Source organism: Macrotis lagotis, chromosome 5, assembly GCF_037893015.1.
Source record: "Macrotis lagotis isolate mMagLag1 chromosome 5, bilby.v1.9.chrom.fasta, whole genome shotgun sequence".
Classification (NCBI taxonomy): domain Eukaryota; kingdom Metazoa; phylum Chordata; class Mammalia; order Peramelemorphia; family Peramelidae; genus Macrotis; species Macrotis lagotis.
The window spans coordinates 78,565,530-78,592,635 of record NC_133662.1 but is presented as its reverse complement, the minus strand read 5'-3'; the positions used below and the strand labels follow the sequence as shown (position 1 = coordinate 78,592,635).

The following is a 27,106-nucleotide window of genomic DNA, read 5'->3' as shown; positions in this document are numbered from 1 at the left end:
TTTTTAATCCTCTTCATTTCATAGATATAAAAAATGAATCTCTGAAATCTAAATTCCAGCTTACTTCTAATAACAACTTTAAAATTTTGGATTTTTTTAATATTCTGGTTTTCTACATAAAAAGAAGAGATTGAGAGAAAATAACCAGAAGTCATTTCATTTTTATTATTCTTTGTCTTCCATTTGGTAAATTGTTGCAAAGATAAAATGTATAAAGCGCACATAAATGTAACCTGAATTCTTCCAAGTATAGATAACAACTATACAATCACAGTACCAATAAGAAAATTGCTAAATGAGGCAAAAAATAAAAAATGAGGAAATGAGAATAGAAGATTCAAATGTTCATCTCCAGAGGTTGATTTAAGGATGAAGGAATCAAACCCTGCTCTTGTTGTTCTACTCCACTAACAATTATTTTACTCTAGGTGAAGATAATGGGGAAGATAGTTATCCTTATTCTGAAATTACCTTAATACAAGTCCTCAGGGGAGAGAAAGGAAAGGATTTTGAATGACGATAGTAGTTTTCCTCTTTGAATTGTCCTGTACTAAGACTCTTGCTGAAGGTGGAGGGCTTCCACACAGCTCTTGGCCTCCAGATCATCTGGTGTGCACTCCAGACCAAAGAATAAGGGCACGTCATGGTTATCAGATGTTACTCCCACCTAGGCTCCTGAGGAAACAATGAGACAATAGCTAAAGCAACTATAAAGCTGATGATGCAGTGCTAACATTCCAATAATGGAAAAAGAAATAATTGTTCCTTCAGAATTTTAATGTCTTCAGAGAATATTAAAAGAGTCATATAAAAAAGAGGTCATGGGAATAGATAATTGTTGTTCTAAGTTTTTTAAGAGGGGAAGAATAAGGGAACATAAAAACTAATACACTAGTATAAAACAAATATATTAGCATACAACAGAAAGTAACAGGGAATAGGGCTTCATATTTCTTATAATTGGAGTTCAAAGATAAGATGAGTATCCAAACAAGTCTGGAAGAATTAAGTATTGAATGATTATCATTCTAATCTGAAGGGAAAAAGTGATCATTGAACAAACATATATATGCACATACAGACTTCAGTTGAGAAATTCATCAAACTCAAGAAGAAAATAGGGGTGGCTAGGTGGTACAGTGGATAGAGCACCAGCCCTGGAGTCAGGAGTACCTGAGTTCAAGTTTGGCCTCAGACATTTATTAATTTTCTAGCTGTGTGGCCTTGGGCAAGCCACTTAGCCCCATTGCCTTGCAAAAAACCTAAAAAAAAAAAGAAAGAAGAAGATAAAGCATGGATTGGAAATATTAAGAGAAAGGATAAAGCCTAGGAAGGAGAAGCTACAAGCAAAACAAAATTCTTTATTCTGAAGATAGAGTAAAAGTTGGAATGAAAAAGTAAGAATTAGAATCTAAGAGAATGGTATAGATAATCTCTTAAACAATTGAGGAAAGGATAAACAAAGTGTGAGATATGAAGGTAAAAGAATATTTTTGTACTGTTACCAACACCTTGGTCAGCAATACACAAAAAACTCAGGACTATACTCTCTATACCCCAGATGGAGAGCTCAATTATGAAAACGAGCATACTCCCCCCCCCCAAAAAAAAAACATTTCCCATAGAAAGCTACTATTTAGATAGAGATGATAAAAATAGTATCTCAGAAGAAAAAAAAGCAGTGATAAATTACTTAAATGAGAAGTATCAGAGGAGTTTATGAATTGGACCCAAATCTAAAACTTCATGGAAGAACTTAAAAAAAGATTTTAAAAACTAAAAAAAAAAGAGAGGTGAAAGAAAAATGAAAAAAGAAATGAGAATCATGTAAGAAAAATATGAAAAATTGATTAAAGAAATCAACTCCTTTAAAAGTAAAAATAACCAATTAGAAAAAGAATGCAAATCATCAAAATGCAAAATCAATCAACTGGAAAAGGAATGTAACTCATTTAAATGTCAAATCAAACAACTGGAAAGGGAATGCAACTATTCAAAATATAAAATTAACCCATTGGAAAATGAAAACAACTAATTTAAAAGTAAAATTAACCAACTGGAAAAAGAAACACAAAAATCTAAATAAAGAAAATAAAACCCTAAAGATTTGATTCAAGGGTGGAGCCAAGATGAGAGCATGAAGGCAGGAATTTCTGGAAACTCGTTTCCCCAAAAAAACTCCAAAAGCCATCAAATTATGACTCTAGCCAAAATTTAGAGGGGCAGAACCCACAGAAAAATTAAGTGATACAATTTCCCAGTCCAAGATAACTTAGAAGTTCCACAGGGAAAGTCTGTTTTACCCCGACCAGGGTTATGAAGAGCCACAGAGAAGTCACACCGCAGCACAGCTGGGTCAGAGGAAAACAAGCTCCAACTTTCCAGGAACAGCTAATGGGGTACCTGGATCCATGGCAGAGGGTGAAGTTTCCAAACCTCTTGTCCTAGGGATCACTGGGGACAGCTTGAAGGGGCAGGGAGAGAACACTGTGGTACCAGAGTAAGCAGGGAGCATCAGCCTCAGAGCAGCCCTATAGTGAGAACCTGCAGCAAAAATTAGTGGAGCCATCCAGCACTTCCAGAGTGCACAGCCCACAGACAGTAAGAAGTTGGGGAGAGACTGCATAGGTAGGTCTCTCTCTCTCTCTCTCTCTCTCTCTCTGGTTTCCCTGGGACAGGACTCTGCTGTTTGCCTACACTCAGATACAGGTCACAGTCTGGGGCCCATACTATTATAGCAGAGCAGGGACCCTCCTCACAGCTACAGGGCAGAGGGGAGGGCCTGTGGTCATCCACAGACCAGAGCACAGGCAAGAGAGTAGTCAGAGTTTCTCATAAGATCTTGGAGAAATTAAAGTCCCTGTGGGGTGTCCCTAAAAACCTCCCAAAGCCTTGGAAGTGTGGTAAATCAGTCATAGGCTGAGTAAATGAGCAAACAACAGAAAAAGAAGAATCTGATCATGGTCCCATGGAGGATCAAAACATATACTCAGAAGATGACAAATTCCAAGCTTCTGTATACAAATCCTCCAAGAAAAATGAGAAATGGGCTGAGGCAATAGAAGAGCTAAAAAAAGATCTTGAAAGCAAACAAGGGAGGTAGAAGAAAAATTGGGAAGGGAAATGAGAGCAATGCAGATAAATCATGAAAACCAAGTCTGCAGCTTGGTGAAAGAAATAAAAAAAAATACTGAAGAAAATAACATATTAAAAATCAGTTCAGGCCAAATGGAAAAAAAAAACAATCCAAATGAGGAGAAGAATGCCTTAAAAAGCAGAATTGGCCAGCTGAAAAAAGACATAAAAAAAGCTCTCTGAAAAAATAACTCCTTCAAATGTAGAATGGAACTAAAGGAAGATGATAACTTTGCAAGAAATCAAGAAACAATAAAACAATGCCAAAGAACCAAAAATTAGAAGAAAATGTGAAATAGTTCATTGGAAAAGCAACTGACCCTGAAAACAGATTCAGAAAAGATAATTTAAAAATTATTGGGCTACTGAAAGTCATGACCAGGAAAAGAACATAGACATCATTTTTCAAAAAATGTAGCAAAATTACCCTGAGATACTAAAATCAGAGGGCAAAAATAGAAATTGAGAGAATTTGTCAATAACCTCTTGAAAGAGATCCCAAAAGAAAAACTCCCAGGAATATAATAATCAAATTCCAAAACTCCCAAGTCAAAGAGGAAACTACTGAAAACCTGCCAGAAACAAACAATTCAACTACTGTGGCTCTATAGTCAGCATTACACAGGATTTGGCAGTGTCTACATTAAGGGCTCATAGGACTTAGAATATGATACTTTGGAAGACAAAAGATCTTGGTTTACAACCAAGAATCAACTACCCAGCAAAACTGAACATCCTCTTTCACAGGAAAAAATGGACTTTCAATGAAACAGGGGACTTTCAGACTTTCCTGTTGAAACAACCAGAGCTGAACAGAAAGTTTGATCTCCAAGTACAGGACTCAGGTGAAGCATAGAAGGGGTGAATGAGAAGGACTGGTTATGAGAAACTTAATAATGTTGAACTATATGTATTCCTGAGCAGTTATAAGGCACAGAAGGGAATTGAATATAATGGTATAATATAGTATAAAGATGGAATCAATGGGTGATAAAGGAAAGTACCTGGAGGAAGGGAAAGGAGAGTTAGAATGGGCTAAGATATTTCACATGAAACAGTCAAGAAAAAGCTTTTGCAATGGGGTGGAATGGGGGGAGATAAGGGGGGAATGAGTGAGCCTTCATTCTCATTAGAAATGGCTCAGAGAGGAAAAAACATACACATACACGTATAGAAATCTATCTTACTCTATCTTACACTAGACAAAAATGAGAGGACAGAATTGGGATAAGGGGAGGACAAGAGGAGAGGAAGGAATAGGTAAGAGAAGAGAGGGAAGATCCTGGAATAGGTTACTCAAATACAACACACTTCTGGGCAGGGACAGGGTGAAAGAGAGAGAGAGAATAGAATAAATGAGAAAGGGAAGGAATAGAATGGAGGGAAATATAGCTAGTAATAGCAACTGTGGGAAAACTTCTCTGGTGGACTTATGATAAAGAAGGCAACTCATTCCAGAGACAGAGAGCCATTGGAATCTGAACACAGACTGAAATACACTTTTTTCCTTTCTCACTATTCTTAGTGTTTTTCTATCTTTGGGGGGGTGAGGGGGGGGTTATGATTAATTTCACAACAAGATTTTGTAATCTATAAAATAAATAAACCAAAATACTGACAAAAATAGCAAGGGAATAACAATAATACAAAGTAAATAAATGCAAAAAACTAGCAAAAATAATAACTGAAATATAAAGCATTTAAATATTTCAATTAAAATAAATATCAGAATTTTAAAAAGATTAGATTTGGACAAATCAAAACTAATGAATCTATGTGATACCAATATTCCATCAAACAAAACCAAAAGGCTAAAAAAATTGAAGGAAATGTAAACTACCTTTTAGGAAAAACAAACAACAAAGAAAATAGATCTAGAAAAGATAAGTTTTGAAATTACTGGTCTACCCAAAAGCCTAGATCAAAAAAGAGCCTGTAGGGAGCAGGTAGGTGGTGCAGTGGACAAAGCACTGACTCTGGAGTCAGGAGGACATGAGTTCAAATCCAGCCTCAGACATTTAATAATAGCCTAGCTGAGGGGTCTTGGGCTAACCTCATTGCCTTAAATATATAAAAAAATTTTAAAGAGCCTGTAAATTATCGCTCAGGAAATTATCATGGAAAAATGTCCTAATACGCTAAATCAAGAAGACAAAATAATACTTGAAAGAATACTCAGAACATATACAGAAAAAAAAAACACCAAGGAATATCACAGTCAAATTCCAGAACTCTCATCTAAAGGAAAAAAATACTGCAAAGCCACCGAAAAGAATCAATTTAAATATAAAAGAAATACAATCAGAATTACACAGGACTTATCAAGTTCAAGATTAAAGGATCAGAGGACCTAGAATATGGTGTTTTGGAGGGTAAAAGGACATTGGATTACAACTAAGAATTTACTACCCTGGGGCAGTTAGGTGGCACAGTGGATAGAGCACTGGCCCTGGAGTCAGAAGTACCTGAGTTCAAATTCAGACACTCAATAATTACCTAGCTGTGTGGCCTTAGGCAAGACACTTAACTAACTCCATTGCCTTGCAAAAACTAAAAAACATAAAATTTTAAAAAAAGAATTTTCAGTGAAATTCAAATTTTTCTAATGAAAAGACCAGAAGTAAAGAGAAAATTTAATCTTCAAAGACAAGATTCAAGAGATATATGGGGGGGGGGGATGCTAGTCAAGAACATTAAATTGTATATATCCCTATTTATTTTTCTTAAGAGAGTTAAAGGTGTTATATTTAAAGGATATAGATATGAATGAGATGTTGAATTTGAAGGTGGAATTTCATATACAGACAGAGAGAGATTAGAGGCTCTATACATGATTAAATCACTAAGTGTCTTTACTAGATACTTTATTTAAGGAGATTTGTATAAATTGGGACAGAGGGAGCCTACTTAGAAGGGTTGGACATAATTAAATTAGGAATTGATCTTGTCTTAATACATAAGTAAGCAAGGGTTATAATGCTATAGCTGGAGAGATGAAGGTCCAAGAGTGGAGTACTTTTGAGACAAAAGAAGAGAGTGAACTTAGAAGGATTTGAAAGAAGTCATGAAGTGATTTTGCTTTGTGTTTGGAAGAGAGATATTGTGCTTTGCCTGATGAGTATTATGTATCCATGGAGAGTACCTGAAAAGAGGGTATGGTATAAATCAATTATAATTTGGTGTGATTTATGATTCTTGAGAAGTGTATTTTTAATGGAATAGAAGAATGGAGTATACTTAGTGAATATGAGCCAATGCTGCTTATCAGTCAATCAAGCAGTGCAGAGAAAAAGAATATATTTTGACAAAAAGGTTGTAGGTACAAAATAGGATGAAATCAATAAAGACATAAAAAGGACTATACTAGAAGACAGGCATTAGTGGATAAATAACACCAGCTGAAGAGGCACAAAGTCTGTTATAATACGGGGAGAGTAGGGAGGGTTGAAATCTGAGTAAATCCTACTCTCAATAGATTTGATCCAGAGAGGGAATAACATACCTTCTCAGTTGGGTTTAATAATCTATCCTATACTATAAGGAAGTAGGGGGGAAAGGGAAAGAAAGGGGGGAAAGGGACTGATAAAAGGGAAAACAAAGATAAAAGTAAAAGTAAAGTTAAAATTTAAAAGAAAAGTTAAAGGGGAAAGGGAACAAAACATTAGTGAGGAGTATAAGAGGAAAGGAAAGAGACAAGTATAAATGGGAAAGATAGCATGAGTAAATACATAATTAGTAGTCTTAACTTAAATGTCAATGGGGTGAATTCTCCCATAAAATAGAAGCAGATAGCAGAATGGATTAAAAAACAGAATCCTACAATATGTTGTTCACAAGACACACATTTGAAGCAGAAAGATACACCCAGGGTAAAGGTAAAAGATTGGAATAAATAGATTATGCTTCAGCAGCTACAAAAATACAAACTACATAGAATAACAAAGAAGTAAATAAAATATTTAAATAACCCAATTTCAGAAAAAGAAATTGGAGAAATCATCAATAAGTCCCTAAGAAAAAGCTTCCAGGGGCAGCTAGGTGGCACAGTGGATAGAGCACAGGCCTTGGAGTCAAGAGTACCCGAGTTCAAATCCAGCCTCAGACATTTAATAATTACCTAGCCATGTGGCTTTGGGCAAGCCACTTAACCCTGTTGCCTTGCAAAAACTAAAAAAAAAAAAAAAAAAAAGATGGATTTACAAATGAATTCTACCAACATTTGTGGAATAATTAATTCCAATCCTATATAAAATATTTTTAAAAATAGTACAAAAAGGGTTCTATCAAGTTCCTTTTATGACACCAATATGGTGCTAATACCTATTAAACAGACAAAGAAAATTATAGACCAACCTCCCTAATGAACATTGATGGAAAAAAATCTTATATAAAATTTTAGCAAAACAAGTTATTACTAGCATAATATACCATGATCAGGTAGGATTTATACCAGGTAGGCAGAGATGGTTCAATATTAAGAAAACATTCAACATAATTGAACATATCAATAACAATACCAACAGAAATTATATGGTTAGCAATAGATGCTGAAAAAAACCCTTTGACAAAATATAACATCCATTCCTATTTAAAAAACTAGAAAATATAGGAATAAATGAAGTTTTCCTTAACATTTTCCTTAACATTTCCTTAACATAATAAACAGAATCTATCTAAAACCATCAACAAAACTAGAAGCATTTCCAAAAACAGATAAGGGGTAAAACAAGGATGCCCATTATCACCATTACTATTCAATATAATATTAGAAATGTTCACTTTAGCAATAAGAAAAGAAAAAGAAAATTGAAGGCATTAGAATCGGCAATGAGAAAGCAAAACTGTCTCTTTTTGCTATATGATGGGATATTTAGAGAACCCTAGAAAACCAACTAAAAAAAATACTTGAGACAATTAACTTCACATAAATCATCAACATTTCTATATATGAACCACAACACCCAAGGGAAGAAAAATAAAAAGAAATTCCATTTAAAATAACTATAGACAACATAAAATACTTGGGATTCCTCCTCCCAAGACAAAACCAGAAACTTTATGAACACAACTACAAAACACTTTTCACACAAATAAAGTCAGATGTAAACAATTGGAAAAAAATCAATTGTTCATGGTTAGGTTGAGCCAATATAATAAAAATGACAATACTACCCAAATTAAATTGATTATTCAAAGGCATACTAATCAAACTACCAAATAACTACTTTACAGAGCTAGAAAAAAATTAACAAAATTCATCTGGAGCAATAAAATGTCAAGAATATCAAGGGAACTGCAAAGAAAAGTAGTCTAGCTGTACCAGATCTAAAACTATAGCATAAAATGGTAGTCATCAGAACTGCCTAGTACTGGTTAAGAAATAAAGTAATGGACAAGTGGATTAGAATAGGTACAAAAAAAGTAGTAAATGACTATAATAATCTATTGTTTGACAAATCAAAAGGCAGTTCCTGGGATAAGAACTCACTATTCAACAAAAAACTGCTGGGAAAACTGGGAAATAGTATGGCAAAAACTAGGCATAGACCCACATCTCACACCCTATAGCAAAATGAAGTCAAAATGGGAACAGGATTTGGACAAAAAAAAAAGGTGATGCCATAAACCAATTAACAGATCGATCTGTCAGAGCTATGGAAAGGAAATTTATGACCAAATAAGAAATAGACTATGTTATAAATTGCAAAATATAAGATTCTGACTATATTAAATTAAAAAGGGTTTGCACTAATAAAACCAATGCAGTCAAGATTAGAAAGAAAACAGAAAGGTGGGGAACAATTTTTCACAGCTGTTGGTTTTGATAAGTTTCATTTCTAAATTATATAAAATATTGAATCAAATTTATAAGGTTACAGGTCATTCCCCAAATGATAAAGGATCAAAGGATATGAAAAACACAAATTTCAATGAAGAAATTGAAGTAATATATAATCATATCAAAAAATATTTCAAATCACTTTTTGATTAGAGAATGTGTGCTAAAAAAATCATGAGGTACCTCATACTTATCAGACTGGCTAAGATGTCAAAAAACAGAAAAACAATCAGTGTTGGAGAGCTTATAGTAGGATTGGGACATTAATGCACGGTTGGTGGACTTGTGAACAAATACAACCATTCTGGAGAGTAATATGGAACTATGCCCAAAAAGCAATAAAACTGATCATACCCTTGGACCCAGAAATATCTATATTAATCCTATATCCAGAAGAAATCCTATATTCAGAAAAAAATGAGAAAAGTCTCACATGTTCCAAAATATTTATAGTGGTTCTTTTTGTAGTGGCAAAATATTGAAAACTGAGGGGATGCCCATCAATTGGGGAATGGCTGAACAAGTTGTGGTATATGAACGTGATGGAGTACTATTGTTCTATGAGAAACCATGAATGATCATATTCTAGAGAAACATAGAAATAATTATAGGGCCTGGTGATGAGTGAAAGGAGCAGAACCAAGTATACATTAATAATAACACTGTGAACTGGCCAACTATGATGAATGCAGCAACTCTCAGCAGTTCAGACATCTAGGATAAAACTGGGAGATCTATTATACCATCTACAATGAGAAGGAAAAAAACACTTAGAATCTGAATGAAAACTATTCACTTTTTTAAAATTTTGTCATGTTTTTCCTTCCTATTTTATGGTTTTCTTTCTTTTCCTTTAGCTCGAATTCTTCTTAAACAAAATGACTAATATGAAATACATTAAATACAAATGAACATGTACAATGCTTATGAGACTGTTTGCCACTGCAGAGAGATGGGTGGGGAAGGGAGGATGGAAGAAAATTGTGTATCTTATAAGGAAAGGTGGAAGAAAATTGTGTCTCTTAGAAATAGGCAAGAGGATGAATGTTGCAAAAACTACATATAATTGGAAAAATAAAACAAAACATCAATTTAAAAAAGACAACTTGGGGCAGCTAGGTAGCATAGTGGATAAAGCACCGGCCCTGGAGTCAGGAGTACCTAGATTCAAATCCGGTCTCAGACACTTAATAATTACCTAGCTGTGTGGCCTTGGGCAAGCTACTTAACCCCATTTGCCTTACAAAAACCTAAAAAAATAAGACAACTCTTGTTAATGCAATCGTCAACCATATAATGAAATATGAAACATATTACCCATATCCTGACAGAGAGGATATATGAAAAGTGAAGAAAGAGATTTGATTTTGGATGTAGTGATTATGTGAATCCATTTTGCTTGACTATGTGTTACAAGACTTCTTTCTCTCAATTTTAATGGGAGAGGAACAGCAGTAATGCGGATACTCAAAGGAGATGGCCATTGAAACACTTTAAAATAATGAGCAGAAGAAAACAAAAGCAAGTTCAAAAGAAAGCACAGAAAAACATGGCAGTTATGTATTATAAGTAAAACTTATAAAACATATGTACATATATTACTTTCAAAACAAAAATATTTAACAGAATTAATATAAAGGAAATTTTTTTATTATAACTGTGAAAACAATTGGGATAACCCGAATCATAAGATGAAAGAAGGTGTAATACATTAGAAAGCAAGCCACAACAATTTGTTATGAAAAAGAAACATAAGTAGCCCATATATGTCCTAAGGATATTTATCTCAATGCCTACTTTAACCAATATGCTCAGATCCTAGAGCACTCTATCTGGTACATAATAGAGATTATATAAATTCTAATTCCTTTTTCTTACCCTGAAATCAGGCTACATCTCCCATTCAGAGTTCACTGGATAGCCCTGAGCAGTAAAAGGTGATTCTCTGTCCCTTCCATTCTCCATAGAGAATCATTTAGAAAGGGATTTTTACTATGGAGGTTATAGTAGTAGCAAAAAAACAAAACATATCCCTAAATGTCTTTGTTACATTCTCCCACAAGTACATATAGCTCCCAAGGAAAAATGAAGGCAATCTCTGAGTGCTTATGTGACTAGGGAATAATAGTTCTTCTTACTATAAATCCTTTTTCTCCCCATTTCTGAAAGATTCACAGTTTTCCCCAGGCATGGTGCAATTACTTTGCCTAATTGCTTATGGAGGAATGTCTCTTTATCCAGGTTATCCTCAGATGATCAGAGGATGCTACTAAGATCTGAAATCCTGGGGGGCAGAGCCAAGATGGGGACAAGAGAGGATCGTATCTTAGGTGGTCTCTCTGAAAACTTCTAAGCTAAGGACTAACTAAATTTTGGAGAGACAGAACCCACAGAGGGACCCAGTGAAGCAATTCTCCTACTCAAGGTAACCTGGAAAAGAGCAGAAAGGCTCTGCTCCCCGGGGTAGGAGGTGCGGCCTGCCAGAGGGGTGGCCCACCAGAGCAAAAGAACTTCAGCCTCCTGGAGGCAGCCCCAGGGTGCTGGCAGCCACAGCTCATAACAGCAGGGGAGTTTCCTGACCTACACTCTGGGAAGCACTGGGCGCAACTTGAGGGATCAGCAGGGGGACCTCTGCCAAACAGAGCACATGAAGCCCAGCCCTCAGGGCACACAGCAGCAGCTTGGTGGCTACAGCAGCCTAGATCCAAGAAAAGGAAGCAGAAGCCAGTAAGCAGGAGCCCCCAGGGAATGAGTGCTGAGCCTAGGGAGGCGAATGAAGAGAGACTGCCAAGCTCTGTCCTCTGTCCCTGGAACAGGACTCTGGGGTTCTGACTACATTCAGATCCTGATCACAGTCTAGGCCCCTCATAGAACAGCAGGGCCCCCCCACCTCAGCCCCATGGCAGATGGGTAAACTTATGGTCATTCACAGACCAGGAAGGAAGACAGAGCCTCACACACGGAGATCCTTGTTGGGGTATGTACCAATAACACTCAGAAGCTCAGAAAGCACCCCAAAACCAGGCACAGGCTGGGGAAATGAGTAATCAGAGAATAAAGATGAATACCATTGAGAAATACTTTGCCTGTGATCCCAAGAAGTATCAAAACATTCAATCTGAAGATGAGGAAGCGCAAGCTCCTGCATCTAAAGACTCCATAAAAATAGAAATTGGGCTCAGGCTATGACAGCTCAAAAAAGACTTTGAAAATCAAGTGAGGGAGATAGAAGAAAAATTGGGAAAAAGAAATGAGAGAGAGATGCAGAAAAAAAACATGAAAAAAAGAAGTCAGCAGCTTAGTCAAGGAGATCCAAAAAAAATGCTGAAGAAAATAGCATGTTAAAAACCAGCATAGGTCAAATGGATAAAGCAATTCAAAAAGTTATTGAGGAGAAGAATGCTTTAAAAAGCAGAATTGGCCAGATGGAAAAAAGAGATAAGAAAGCTCTCTGAGGAAAACAAATCCTTCAGACAAAGAATGGGACTGAGGGAGGTTGCTGATTTTATGAGAAATCAGGAAACAATACTTAAAAACCAAAAGAATGAAAAATTAGAAGAAAATGTGAAACCTCTCATTGAAAAAACAACTGATATGGAAAACAGATTTAGGAAAAATAATGTAAAAATTATTGGAATACCTGAAAGTCATGATCAGGAAAAAAGCCTTGACATCATTTTCAAAGAATTACTACAGGAAAATTTCCCTGATATCCTAGAAGCAGAGGGCAAAATAGAAATGGAGAGAATCCACCGATCTCCTTGAGAAAGAGATCCAAATAAAACAACCCCCCAGGAATATTAAAGCCAAGTTCAGCCAAGTTCCAGAACTCCCAAGTCAAAGAGAAAATATTACAAGCAGCCAGAAGGACACAATTCAAATATTGTGGAGCTGCAGTCAGGATCACACAGGACTTAGCAGCAACTACATTAAGGGCTCATAGGGCTTAGAATATAATATTCTAGAAGGCAAAGGAGCTTAGAATGCAACCAAAACTCAATTACCCAGCAAAACTGAATGTCCTTTTCCAGGGAAAAAAGGACTTTCAATGAACCAGGGAAATTTCAAATGTTCCTGTTGGAATGGCCAGAGCTGAACAGAAAGTTTGATCTTCAAATACCAGACTCAGGTGAAGCATAGAGAGTGGAGGAGAAGGGAAAAATATGAGGGACTTAATGATGATGAACTACACATAATCCTGTATAGAAAAATTATACTGATAATACTCATATGAACCTTCTCATTTAATAGAGCAGGTAGAAGGAGCTTTTATAGATGAAGCGCAGGAGAAAGTTGAATTTGAAGATAAATGTGGTGTAAAAATGGAGTCAATAGATAAAAGGGAAATGTAATGGGAGAAAGAAAAAGGAGAGGAGGAATAGGCTAAGATATTTCATATAAGATTTGTCTTTATTACAATGAGCTATTGCAATGATATGGAAGGGGGAAAGGCAAGGGGGAATGAAGTAATCTTCACTCTCATCAGAGGGCTAGGAGAGTCAACAGCATATACACTTAATGGGGTATAGACATCTAGAGTAAGAAGGAGAGAAGGGGGACAGGGGGAAGGTGGGGATGTGAGTAATGGAGGAGAGGATAGACCCTGGGAGGAGAGTGGTCAGATACAACATATTTTCTTTTTTACTTCTTGCATGGGGCTGGGATTGGATGGCCTATCGGGGACCATAGGGCCAGGTGGATGCTGGGCCTAAGGGGTGGTATGTGGGCTCAGGGCCTCTTGGCCCCAGGACCAGGGATCTGTCTGCTGCGCCACTCAGCTGCCCTACAGTAGAGACAGTGTGAAAGGAGACAGAAAATATAGTACATGGTAGTAGAGAAGTACAAATTGGAGTTGCAATCAGCATTGGCAATGGTGGAAAAAATATGGAAGTAATTTTTATGATGGCCTTATCATAAAGAATGTGATCCACCCATGACAGAGCTGGTGGTGTTGGAGCACAGACTGAAGCACATTTATTATTATTATTATTGGGGGGTGTTGCAGGGCAAATGGGGCTGGGTGGCCTGCCTGGGGCCACATAACAGGGTGATTGTTGTGTGTCTGAAGCTGGATTTGGACCCAGGTGCTCCTGGCTCAAGGACTAGTGCTCTGTCCACCACCTGGCTGCCCCTATTATTATTATTATTACTATTTTATTTTATTTTGGGCCTTTTTTTTGGTTTTTGCAGGGCATTGGGGTTGAGGTGGCTTGCATGGGGTCACACAGCTGGGTTATTTTGGGGAGTATGGGGCCAGATTTGGGCTCGGGTGCTCCTGGCTCCAGAACCAGTGCTCTGTCCACTTTGCCACCTGGCCATACCTATAATTGTTACTATTATTTTTTTAACTTTAATTTTAATTTTTTTCTCTCCCCTTTATCGCTCATATGGACCTATATTTTGGGGGGGAGGAGGTATTATGTTTACTCTTAAACAAGAATATTTTATTAATGTATAAAAAACATTATTTGTACAAAATAAGAATAAATTAATTAATTAGTTTTAAAAAAGAATGTTAAAAATTATAAATAAATAATTTCAAGACTGAAAAAAAAGACCTAAAATCCTCTGAATCCTTCAAAGATTGCAAGGACTTCTCTGACCAATGGGAAGGTGAGGAGAACTGATGTTAAAGCTGAGACTACTACTCCCCTCAAAACCACCCCCAAAGTTTTTCTTCTTAGAAAGCTTTATTTAGAATGCCATACTTGTTGCAATTTCTAGAATGGAACTCTTTCAACAAGTTGATAATTAATAGATGATCCTTGGGACAGAGTTAACTTTCTTTGATCTTTCCAAATATAATCTTGCTCAAAGTCACACCAGTTAATTTTTTGCACTTGGTATAAAGCATATGCTTGATTCATTCATTCATTTAAGATGCATTCTCATTTAGTTAAACTATTGAGGTTAAAATAGTATGGGATGGTCTTGACTCTATTCTTACACTTGTTTATGTTTAAACTTACACCATGTTTTATGTTTAAAACATAGTTCTATGTAATGAAAATGAAGGTTTCAACAAAATTTATGATGTCACAATTGAATACTAAAAATCAAAAGCAGTAAAACTGGGAAACATAAAAATAGAAATGATTAAAAGAGATAAAAAGAAAAACTAAACTATTTAAAGGCATCAGTGAAAATGAAACAATAACTTAAATATGTCTGTGCCTGTGTGATTATTAATAGAATAGCATCTTTATACTTGAGGAAAAACTTACTGAACTGAAGGAAAATTTAGTAAAATTATAATTATTAGGTTTTTATTTTCTCTTTCCGGATCAGACAGAGCTAATAAGAAAAAAGTTAAGTGTTTAACCAAAATATTAGAAAATTAGGGTAGAACTTTCACAATGATCATGAAAGTATTAAGTAATGCACAGTTTTCTATATTATATGATACATTTAGCAAAAAAAACTATGTCAGAACCCAAATAACTCCTAAACAGATGTAGATAGGGAGAAATATTAAGCATATCCTTTATAAACCATTATATGATTTAAAAAATTATCAAGAAAAGAAATATTAAAAAAATTGAGTTAAATGGAGATCAAATGGATCATTTCATTCTGAAAACTGAGTGAATGCAAGGACAAATCATAGAAACAACAAATAATTATACAAAGGAAAATTATAACAATGAAACACTATACCAAAATCTGTTGGATGCAACTAGTATAGACTTTAGGCTTTGGGAGAAATTTATATCTCTTTAAAAAAACACATCAAAAAGAAAGAAGGAAAAGGTCAATAAATTGGGCATTTAACTTTTTTTTTGAACAAACTAAAAATCCATCAAATTAATAATCTCCAAGGACAAAAATAGAAATCTTGAAAATGAAAGATTTTAAAAATTAGAATGAACAAACTTTAAAAAATAAATAGAACAAATGGTCCATTTTATTTTTTTAAAGAAACATGAAATAACCATATTAGCCAATTTCACTAAAAGAACAAGAGAAAGGGGTGGCTAAGTGGCACAGTGGATAGAGCACTGGCCCTGGAGTCAGGAGTACCTGAGTTCAAACCCGACCTCAGACATTTAATAATTACCTAGCTGTGTGGCCTTGGGCAAGCCACTTAACCCCACTGCCTTGCAAAAACCTAAAAAAAGACAGAGAGAGAGGGAAAAGAAAGCCAAATCATCAAATTAAAAAATGAATAGGGAAAATTCAATGAGAAGACAAATGGAATAGTCAGAAATTTTATAATTATATGATCAAAAAAATGAAAACAAATTAAACTGATGAATATTTGTTAGAAAAAAATAACATAGTCATGCTACCAGATTAGAAAAGTAATGTGTCTCAGATTAATTATAGGAATTTAACCTGCCTATATACCTTGGAATATTACATACTCCCTAATTCTGCTCTAAAAAAAATAATTAAATGACATTGACCATTACTAGATTCTGTTCTTTAATGCTAATGAAGTCTAACCTGTATCTGACCCAAATGCTCTCTATAATATATCCAATAAGTGATCATCAAGGTTTTGCTTAGAGGAAGGGCAGGGGAGATTACTGCATCCTTGGGAGAATGCTTGCTATCTTTGAATATGTCTCTTTGTTAATTTGTATTTCTTTATGATGAACCTATATTTGCTTCTTGATAACTTGAGGCAATTGCTCATACTTCTTTCCACTGAGATCAAGCAGAAACCTAATTCCTTCTTTCCTTCAAGATACCTATCTTGCTGCCTTTAACTCTTCTCTGCTTCCAAGGTAGATAACTCAATTTGCTCCATTTCTTTCTTATAGAGCATGACCTCAAGTCCTTTTCCCATCCTGATCATCCTCTTCTGAACACTCTAGCTTATGAATATCCTTTCTAAAATGCATCACCCAGAAAGGAGTATATTTCAGATCCAGTCTGACAAGGGTATAATAGATTATGACTGTCTCCTAAACTTATTTTGGACAGAGATGTCAAAACACAACCTATATAGTATGCTGCCACAGAGCTCCTAAGTGAAGTTCAAACCAAAATGTAATTGGAAAATGTTTAACAAACTAAACAAAAGCTCAAAACAATATATGTCATGATAATTTGTGCTTTTTCTAAGTTAATGTGCAGCTGCCAGCATATGTTTTTATTTTAGTTTGCTACTGTTCCAGACACTAGACCTCTCTTAGTTCAAATTAACATTATGCTAATTTTTTGGCTGCCCAGTCACACTGGTCTCAGAGTTTCAGTCCATTCAAATCCTCAGATATTTTTTGAGATGAACTTTATCTTGCTATACTTCATTTATTTTGTATTGCTGAAATAATTTTTGAACCAAATTTATCCTTTTTTAATTTTCAGTTATTAGATTTGGTCCAATATTTTGGTCCAATATCTTTTGGAATCCTGACACTCCCTTACATGTTAACTATATGCTCTTCAGCTTTGTGTCAGTAAATTAGAAGAGCAAGTCACAAATTATTTCATCTAGTTTTTTGATTATATTAAACATCCCTAGGGACCAAACCCAATGTATTCAGCTAGAGATCTCCTTACATTTTACAATGAGAAGAATTATGTTATAAATCTATCTAATGTAGTAAAAATCTAGCCATATCTCTCCACCTAGTACCATGAGAATGTGTTGCTAAGATCTGTTAGAACATTCCCCTCTTGATTTTTCTAGTCATCCTAATGAAAAAAGTTATTTTTTTGATTAGTCTCATAGAATAAAACTCTCCAGATTGTGATTATTGGTTCTTTTTCTAGATGTTCACTAACTAACCATTCCTTTAATAGCACATTCTATAATTTTGGAAGGAAATAAATTGAATTGACTTTCAGTTTTCAGATTCTATTTTCCACCACCTTTTCCTGTCCTGTTCTTTCCATTTACAAGACTATCTTTTAAAAAAAATAACAATAATGATTAAGGAAAGAGACATTCTATCTTCCTCTCAGCCTAGGTCCAGAAGAATATATTCAATGGGGATGGCTAGGTGGCATAGTGAATAAAGCACTGGCCCTGCAGTCAGTAGTACCTGGGTTCAAATACGGTCTCAGACACTTAATAATTACCTAGCTGCATGGCCTTGGGCAAGCCACTTAACCCCATCTGCCTTACAAAAAACTTAAAAAAAGCATATATTCAATGATTTCTGAAGGTAATCCTTGATAGAAAAACCTTGTTATTCACTCACATAAATTATTTTTTAAATTCTATTTTTCCTTATTAATTAATAAATATCAGCAAACACCAACATGCCAAAATACAAAGAGAAGAAAGAATGTTGTATAAGAAAATGGTTTCTTTTATTAGTTTCTAATATATATTATTATTTGCATATGTTTCATATATTTTAAAATGTATACATAAACACAAGATAGCAACAAAAATTTCCTGTTTGGTTGGCAAAACAATGAGATGACAAATAAGATTTTTCATTTAAATTTGAGGTCTTGGCAGTCCAAAGCAATTCAATAGTAACATTAAAGATGATCAAAGATCACTATACCAAATATAATAACAGTGGGAAAGTTTGAAATATTACAAGAATTACCAAATGGTGTTATAGAGACATAATGTAGACACATGTTTGTAGAAAATAATGGTGCTGACAGACTTGTTCAATGCAAGATTGTCACAAAACTTCAATTAGTAAAAAATGCAATACCTGCAAAGTGTGGTAAAGTGAAGTACAATATAGTGAGGTATGCCTGTACTGACTCATGTCCTGGGCTCTAGGGAAGAATAAATGTGGCAGAAAGAGAAGAAACAAAAGACGTATGTTTAGGGCTACATAGTGACTAAGGAGGGAATGAACTTTCTCACTTGGAGGCTTAAAATATTTAAATTTCTTCATTCAAAAATGTTCAGAGAAAGAGATGGTACAAAATAGCAAGCACACTCTAAGTTGTGGGCTCTCACAGATCAGTCTTTTGTTACAAATACATATAAGCATATAAGCATACCTATTATATGAAAACCTAGCAATTTTCATTAATAGAATTAGTTCCCTCTGGGAAGGTATCCCAATCCCTTAATACAGTGTCTAGCAAATAATAGGCGTTTAATAAATGCTTTTTGAATCAATAAATGATTATGTCTTGCATCTATCCCAAAATGACTGCCAAAGAACTGAAATAGCATCCTAGAAAACAAAGGAACAATGAGGTTTGTAGGTAGAAAGACAAAAAAAACTTTGACCCTATTTGATACAAGAGTGCCAAACTAAAATTATTTCTCTATTTATATAGCATCCTAAGATTAGCAAAGTTTTTTCTTCATAGATATGAATTAGGGAATTTAAGGATTATTAACCCCCATTTAAAAATGAGATTACATGAATTTAGAAAAGAAAACTAGCTTTTTGTCATTTAAACAATCACTAGCTTCAAAGACAGAGCTCGTATCTTTATCTCTTGACTCTTATTCTATCATTCTTCCCCTACCATAATGATATCCAATTTGAAAAGTTTTTTCCTTTGAGTCTCAAAATCACCAAAAGGGATAGGCAGTACTTATATTATTATTATTATCCTCATTTTGCAGATGAAAAACTTAGAGATAGAGAAGTTAGCTGAGCTGCCTATAGTACTAGGTTATAGAAATAGAATTTAAACCCAGTTCTCCTGACCAATTCCAGGGATGAACACTCCATACTATGCCAAAGTCAGATGCTAAAAATGAAAATGAAAGAACTGGAACCAGCAAAGACTCCACCAAATCTCAAAGTTGATGCCCTTGATATTGCCAAAAATCTATCATAAACTTCAATGAACCTAGGATTTTTTTCTTGATTGACAGCTAGGTGGCACAATAAATAGAACACTGGATTTGGCAGCAAAAGTCTTGAATTTTAGATCTACATCAAATTTTGCTAGCTATATGACCCTCAGCAAGTTTCTGCATCTGTGAGACTCAGTTTCTTCATCCATAAAATAAGGACAACAATAACACCTACCTCATAGGATTGTTGTGAGGATCAAATGAGATATGTGAAATACTTTGCAATCTTTATTATAGAGATGTTAACTGATATTATTACTATCATTAATATAAACTCATTTACAACTCCCTGAATATTTAATCTTTCCTGATATAATAAGTCAACCCCAACAAACAAAATAAAAATGAATTACTTAGATCCTCAGCCTCTTCTACTTCAAATTAGAAGGAGAATGAGATGTAAGTTAATTAACTTTGAACTGCCTTTAGATTTTTATAAGACAGCTTGATGTTCCCACATTATAAGGGGCACATTTCAAACAGAAGAGGTCAGGAAAAAGACACAGAAATGAACTTCACTCAGTCATTAAAATCTGTCTGGTCTTCAGGACCTGTGATTCCCCCAGTAGCTGCATGAATATGTTCCCCTCCTGCTAGGTCAGTTTCTATGGCAGCTGTTCTCATTAACCTTTCTTTTGGGCAAGTCCTGAGGCATTTTCTGGATTGCCTGAGATGGTTCATTCCTGCCTCTGCTGCTGAGGTTCTGCCTGACCTTGAGAAAGGTGATTAACCTCTGAATACTTCCTTTAAAGTTAGGATAAGGACTGAAATTGTGATTTTATTGGCGTAAGGAACTCAGATCCTTTATTAATAGAAATAGCCACCTTCTCAGCTACATATTACAGTCTTGGAGAATTGTCTCAGTGTCTTGAAAAGTTAAGTCAATTATGCAGACTAAAACTGACTATAGGTGTCAGATGAGACAGGTAGGACTTGAATCTAGTTTTTATAAACTTTGAGACCGACTGTCTAGCTATTATGCCACTTTGCCTTACCATTGAAAATGCAAGAACCCTGTGCTGATTGCCCCAAGCACTATCTCAATCAATTCTTCCTATGATTGATGATGAACATTTTCCAAAGGCTTTTGTTGCCATCAGTGTGGTTGCAGTCACATCCAACTCTTTGTGACCCCCAACTGGGATCTTCTTGGCAAAAATACTAAAGTGGTTTGCCATTTCCTTCTCCAGTTCATTTTACAGATAAGGAAACTAGGCAACATGGCTAAGTGATTTGTCCAGGGTCACATAGCCAGTAAGTCTGATGTCAGAATTAAACTCAGGAAGATGAGTCTTCCTGATTCTACATCTGTCATTCTATCCACTGAGCCACCTAACTACCCAAATATTAGGTGAGTTGTTATTTGTTCAGTCAATTTTTTTGTTATATTCAATTTTTTGAGTTTTTCTTGGCAAAGATACTGAAGTGATTTTCCATTTCCTTCTCCAGTTCATTTTATAGATGAGGAGACTGAGGTAACTAGGGTTGAAACACTGATGATCAAATAATGAAATAAAACTAACAAGGCCAATGACAATAGAATCTTTACTTTTTGAGCACAATACTCTTAACCGACTGATCTAATGAACCACACCACATTTTCTTGTACTAATACCAAGCTTTTCGCTTAGTGTTAAATCTATCTATATTCCTATTCTAAAGGCTATTAGTCATCGCAGTTCCTTCAAGACCTTTATAGCTATTTCTCCTTTCTGGTTTTATGATTTGTGATCTGTTTAACCATCCTTAATCAGGATGGATAATCCTTTTAACTATTTTAAGCATGCATTCTTCCCTGAATTCTAATAAGTTATGCATTTTGGATGTTTTGAATTTTTTCTCTCAACATAATGGGTGAATAAATGAGTAAATTAATTAATGCACTAAAAAGCATTTATTAATTTCTTAGTATGTAAGACACTTTTCTAACCATTGGAGATACAAACATAAGCAAACAAATAGTTCATATTTTGGAGAAATTTACAACCCTTATGGGGATGACATACATATAAGGAAATAATGAATGGGGCAATCAGAGAAAAGGATTGCTCAAAAAAGTCAAGGAGATGTTTAGTGCAATCAATGGTTAATTGCTTGACATGTCTTTTTTAGGAATAGTATGTTGATTTGATCATTGTTCTCAGAGCTAGATTAGGAAGGGGACAAGGGAAATTTATAATACAATGGTTTGACATAAAATGGATAGGGAGTATTATTATATTGGGTCTGAGGCAGGGCTAGAGATGAAGCCCGGGTAGGAGGTGGTGGCTAGAATCCAATAGCAATGACATCAGAAGTTGTCTGGGGAGTAGCATGTTAAGAATGGTTCTAATAACAAAAAAAAAAATAAAATAAAATGAACATTTTCTCATTTCTCAATAAACAGTTGGGGGGAAAAAATAACAGTATCAAAGGTTGGTCTTCTTCATAGGTGGTAAGCTGATGCTTCAGTTGGAAAAGAGGGGAAAGGAATAGCCAGATTTTTTCAATTTCTCCGCTGTCCTGAAGGCTAAAGATAATGAAGTTGACCTTTCCCCTACTTTATGTGTCTCTGATTTCTATCCTCTTCACCCCACACTTCTACTCTTTCTGTTCCCAAAGTCCAACATCTTCCTGACCAAGTCACTGGGGGAAATTTCTTTGGACATGCCAAATGAATCAGCAAATGTTAGTTATTTTTCACTGTCAAAGTATTTCTTCTATCCACATTGTGGGTTTAAAGGATGGGGGAACTCATGAGTGAACTTCTGGGAATCAAGTATTAAACCTGTGAGTCCACCCAAATTACCCCTCAAGCTAATGCACTCTGCTGTTTGATACCATATAGTTTAGTTTCAATTGAAATGTTAGGTTCTGTCCCTGTGACTAGTAAAAATTGACTCTAAAAGTTATTATTTTACTCCCCAAATGTAAAGATCACTTTCTTCATAAAAAGCAACACTGATTATTAGAATTAATCATTAGAGCATTTTTCCCTTCTTATCCACACAGATACCTTTCATGGAAAAAATAAGAAACTTATGGGAAATAAGTTTAATGAAGAGCATAAAAACACAAAGTTAATTTAATTTTTAAAGAAATTTAAACATTCCTATTACCTACTTTTTAGACCAGGTAATTGAAAAGTCTCTTTGGTAAATGAAACAAATAATAAAAAGATGATATTTAGTCTTATGTTATTGTCTATTTTTGCCTTTAGATGAATGAACTATTGGACCTTCTCATTCACATGTATGTGGAAGTATGTAATAGTTATATGTTCTTGTCCATGGAGCTTCTGTATGTCCTCTTGGGTCTATCTAACTGTAGTTGACAAGGAGGCAAGAATGGACACTTCTAGTATCTTCTTCTTCATCCCTTTTCCAAAAAAGAATTTGATGCCTCTCATGAGAAGAATCAAGAGTTTAGAGATAAAAGTAAGCCACTCTCTCCTCTTCCACTGGGCTAGCATTATATCTATATGCTCCATTAAATATTGCTTAGGGGAAGTAATTTTTAGAGTCAAGCTATACTCCTGCTCAACAGTCATTAATAGGAAAGGAGGACCTGAATTTCTTTCTACCATACCAATTCCACAATGGAAACACATAGGAAATAAATTCATTTATCCAAGTCAATAGCAAATAACTTTATTATATCATATAGAAATAAGGGAAAACATAATATGAGAGTATACACCTAACTTCAGTTCAGTTATTTCAGTCTGTTCAACTCTTTGTGATCTCATTTGAAGTTTCTTGGCAAAGATTTTGAAATGTTTTCCCTTTCCTTCTATAGCTCATTTTACATATGAGGAACTGAGGCAAACAGGATTAAGTGATTTGGCCAGAGTACACATTAGTAAGTGTCTGAGATCAGATTTAGACTCAAGATGAGTCTTTTTGACTGAAGTCCATCACACACACACACACACACACACACACACACACACACACACACACACACACACACACACACACACACACACTGTACAAGCTGCCCAGATGGAACAATGGAAAAAGTAAATTAGCAGGGTGGCTAGGTGGCGCAGTGGATAGAGCATTGGCCCTGGAGTCAGGAGTACCTGGGTTCAAATCTGGTCTCAGACATTTACTAATTACCCAGCTGTGTGGCCTTGGCCAAGCCACTTAACCCCATTTACCTTGCAAAAACCTAAAAGAAAAAGTAAATTAGCTTTACTCATAGGATTGAAATAAGTCAAATCATTTAAGAGACTAAGTCCCAGATCTCATTCAAGGGAAAGTCTCTAATGTAGCAAGCCAGGGATAGTGACATGACAGAGATTGTCCAGTATCTCTACATATTGGCTTATTTTCAGCTTTTCTTCCTTCATGGACCTGAAGAGGTTGGAACTGCACATTTTCTCTCTCAATGAATCAAAATGAATCTAGATCTCCTTTCTCTCTTACTCTCACCAATTGCACCAAATCGTTCAAAGGAACAGGGCATTGAATGATCAATACCACCAATAAGGGAGTCCCATACAGTTATCTCTTTCAGCTATGTGTATATATATATATATATATATATATATACATATATATATATAATGTATATATATAATATTACATAAATAGTATATTATATTATGCTATATTACATCATATTATATTATATCATATTATATCATATTGTGTTATATTATATTATGTTTATTGTGTTATATTATATTAATATATTAATTATTATATATACAATTATATAATAATTGTATCCCATTCAGACTGCCACAGATAGTCATCTTCCCTCCCTACTGCCTTGGGTATGGAGCACTAGGAGTCCCTTCCCTTTACCCTACCTTAACTATTACAGAAATCTCTGAAGCTCAAGGTGTCCCTAAGAATAGCTCCCCACTTTTAAGTGCTTCTTTTAACCTCTCATCAGTGCCATTCATATTCCCTTCAGGAGTCAATTTGTAGAAGAGTTAACAGCAAAATGAATGGCTGGAGACAAAAGTAGAGGAAAGGTAAAGAGGGGAAAACTGCTGTTTCACTACAATTTAAATCATGAGAAATTGTTAAGTTCAGGAAATGTAAAGAACCACTATCTGTTTCTGTCACTGTTTCTCTGTCTCTCTCTATCTCTCCCTGTCTCTCTGTCTCTCTCTCTCTCTGTCTCTCTCTGTCTGTCTTTCTCTCTCTCTCTCTGTGTCTCTCTGTCTTTCTCTCAGTCTGTCTCTCTCTGTCTGTCTCTGTCTCTCTCTCTCTCTCTCTCTCTCTCTCTCTCTCTCTCTCACACACACACACACACACACACACACACACACACACACACACACACAGACATACACACACCTCTGTAGGTTCAATACTGAGCTGGATTAAATGATTTAAGTCCTTTCCTATTAAAAATCCTAATGTAATGTGGATTGGAATAGTCTTTGAGTTTAATAGGAGCTCTCCAGTGGTATAGTTTCAAGTTTCCATCATAAAAAGAAGATGTCCTTTGGACAAAGTTTCAGATCATTAGAATACCTGGGGTACTTGAACCTGGACCAAAAAAAAAGGATAAGCGGAAGAACAAGCTGAAAAAAGAAAAAGAAAAGAGGGGGACAAAATCTTGGAAAATTGAGAATGGAAAGAAAGGAAGGAGATGAATGTAAAAAGGAATCCTGAATTGTCCTGTACAGGCATGAGTAAGAAATGCAAACTGAGGCAATCTAATGTTGTAGACTATAGTCTATTAAATGGGAGGTATCAGTATTGTAACTTCTATTGAAAGACATTGACTCCATGGTGAATAAATTGACAATCCAGAACCAAAACCAAGCCAAATCTAGCTTTAAAGGCTCTAAAGACATACTAACAGGTTAGAAGAGTGTTTGAAGTTTCCTTATGCCATCTTCCTGTGCACTGAGGAATCAGTTTGCCATCTCTCAGTAACTTCGGTAGAGGAGCATTCTGTCTTCAACCATCATCATCATGGGAGAAGTAAAACATTTTGCCCATTTATGAAGATTTCTTAACTACTACTTAACATGTAAAGAATGTCTAATTTCCTCTTGTAATTTGTGTTACAAAACATAATTAAACACTTTTCCCATTGGGATCAATAAATAGAATAGTGTATTGCTGATACTCAGACTATATTTACAAAACTGATTGTCAAATGCAACCTACACTGAACTACAGCAAAGTAACAAGAGGCTTCAGAATGAGTTCTCAACATTTTCAGGGACCAGTGATGTTAAATTAAGTGTAGCTAAACTCTAAGGAAAGACTTTTCCTAGTTGCCATGAACAATAGAAAATTACATATGTGTGCTATACATTTATATATTAGGGAAAGGAATCACAAAATTTTCAAATGCAGAGTAGTTTGGGGAAAAGAATTAATTCAGAGAATGATGAAAGAGCTAAGACACATGGATTATTCCATTCTTTTCTAATGTAAATGAAGCTAACTAATTTCCCAAAAGATCAGGAGATCTATTTAGGAGTGCTTGTGAGTGAATAGTATCTATTATAGATTATAAGCATCTCAGATCCAAAAAAAGGCTAGAAAAGTAGCAAGAAGGTAAAAAAGACTGAATCAGTGTAGACTAGTGTTCTCATTTTAAATCTAAATGGTAATTGTCATATACACATTTGTTAAACCCTTTCACATCCTCATAGAAATTCATTCTACTGATTTAGGTTGCATTACAGTAATGCAAAAATATGAAAAGATGAAGATGAATTTTTTTACAGTTTTATTTATTTCATATTTCTTTCTGCAAAATCCCCAGGCTGATATTTACAGACCTTTACAATCTGGCTCCCATCCACCTTTCTAGTCTTATTTCATAATATCTTTTTCTTCCAAATGAATACCCATGCTCTCTATTCTAATCAGTTTGTATTATTAGAAATCATGTCTTTTCCCATGCCTAGAATGAACTCCCTCAATATTCTTTGCCCTTACTATGGAATTTCTATGTTTAGATCATTTACTCACCTAATGGAGGCAACTGGGCAACTGGGTAGAAAGGATGCTGGATTTGGTACCAAAGCATTTGAATTCAAATCCTAGTTCTGCATTTACTGTAAGCACTTGAACAAATTACTAACCCTCTCTGAGCCTCATTTTCCTCAACCATAAAATAAGAGAGTTGGACTACATAATCTCTAAGGATTCTTGCAGTTCTAAATAAATGGTCCTACTACTTGATGGAACCTTTTCTTCATCCATCGCACTGTTATTAGTACTAGCTCTTTCTTTACCTTATAATTATTTACATTTTTTTAGGGTATAGAAATAAGGAGAATTTAAGTTTTCTGAGAGCAAGGAATCTGTTTTGTCATATCCTAGCGCAATATTTTTCAGATTATTCTTAATTTATTGAATGTCTGTTTAATGTGTGCTAGAAAGAGTAACTGAGTTCAAATTCTGACTCTTCTCCTTACTATGTGT

The 27,106-nt window shown here is 35.1% G+C and overlaps 1 long non-coding RNA gene across 2 annotated transcripts in view; it reads right to left on the bottom strand.

Annotated features, from left to right (window-relative positions):
- Window positions 1-287: 287 nt before the first annotated feature.
- Window positions 288-27,106, bottom strand: part of LOC141487661 (uncharacterized) — a 95,275-nt gene continuing 68,456 nt past the window's right edge. For both annotated transcript variants that reach the window (XR_012468489.1, XR_012468490.1), the window contains one exon: window positions 288-675. This is a non-coding gene — a long non-coding RNA (uncharacterized LOC141487661). The remainder of the gene's footprint in view (window positions 676-27,106) is intronic.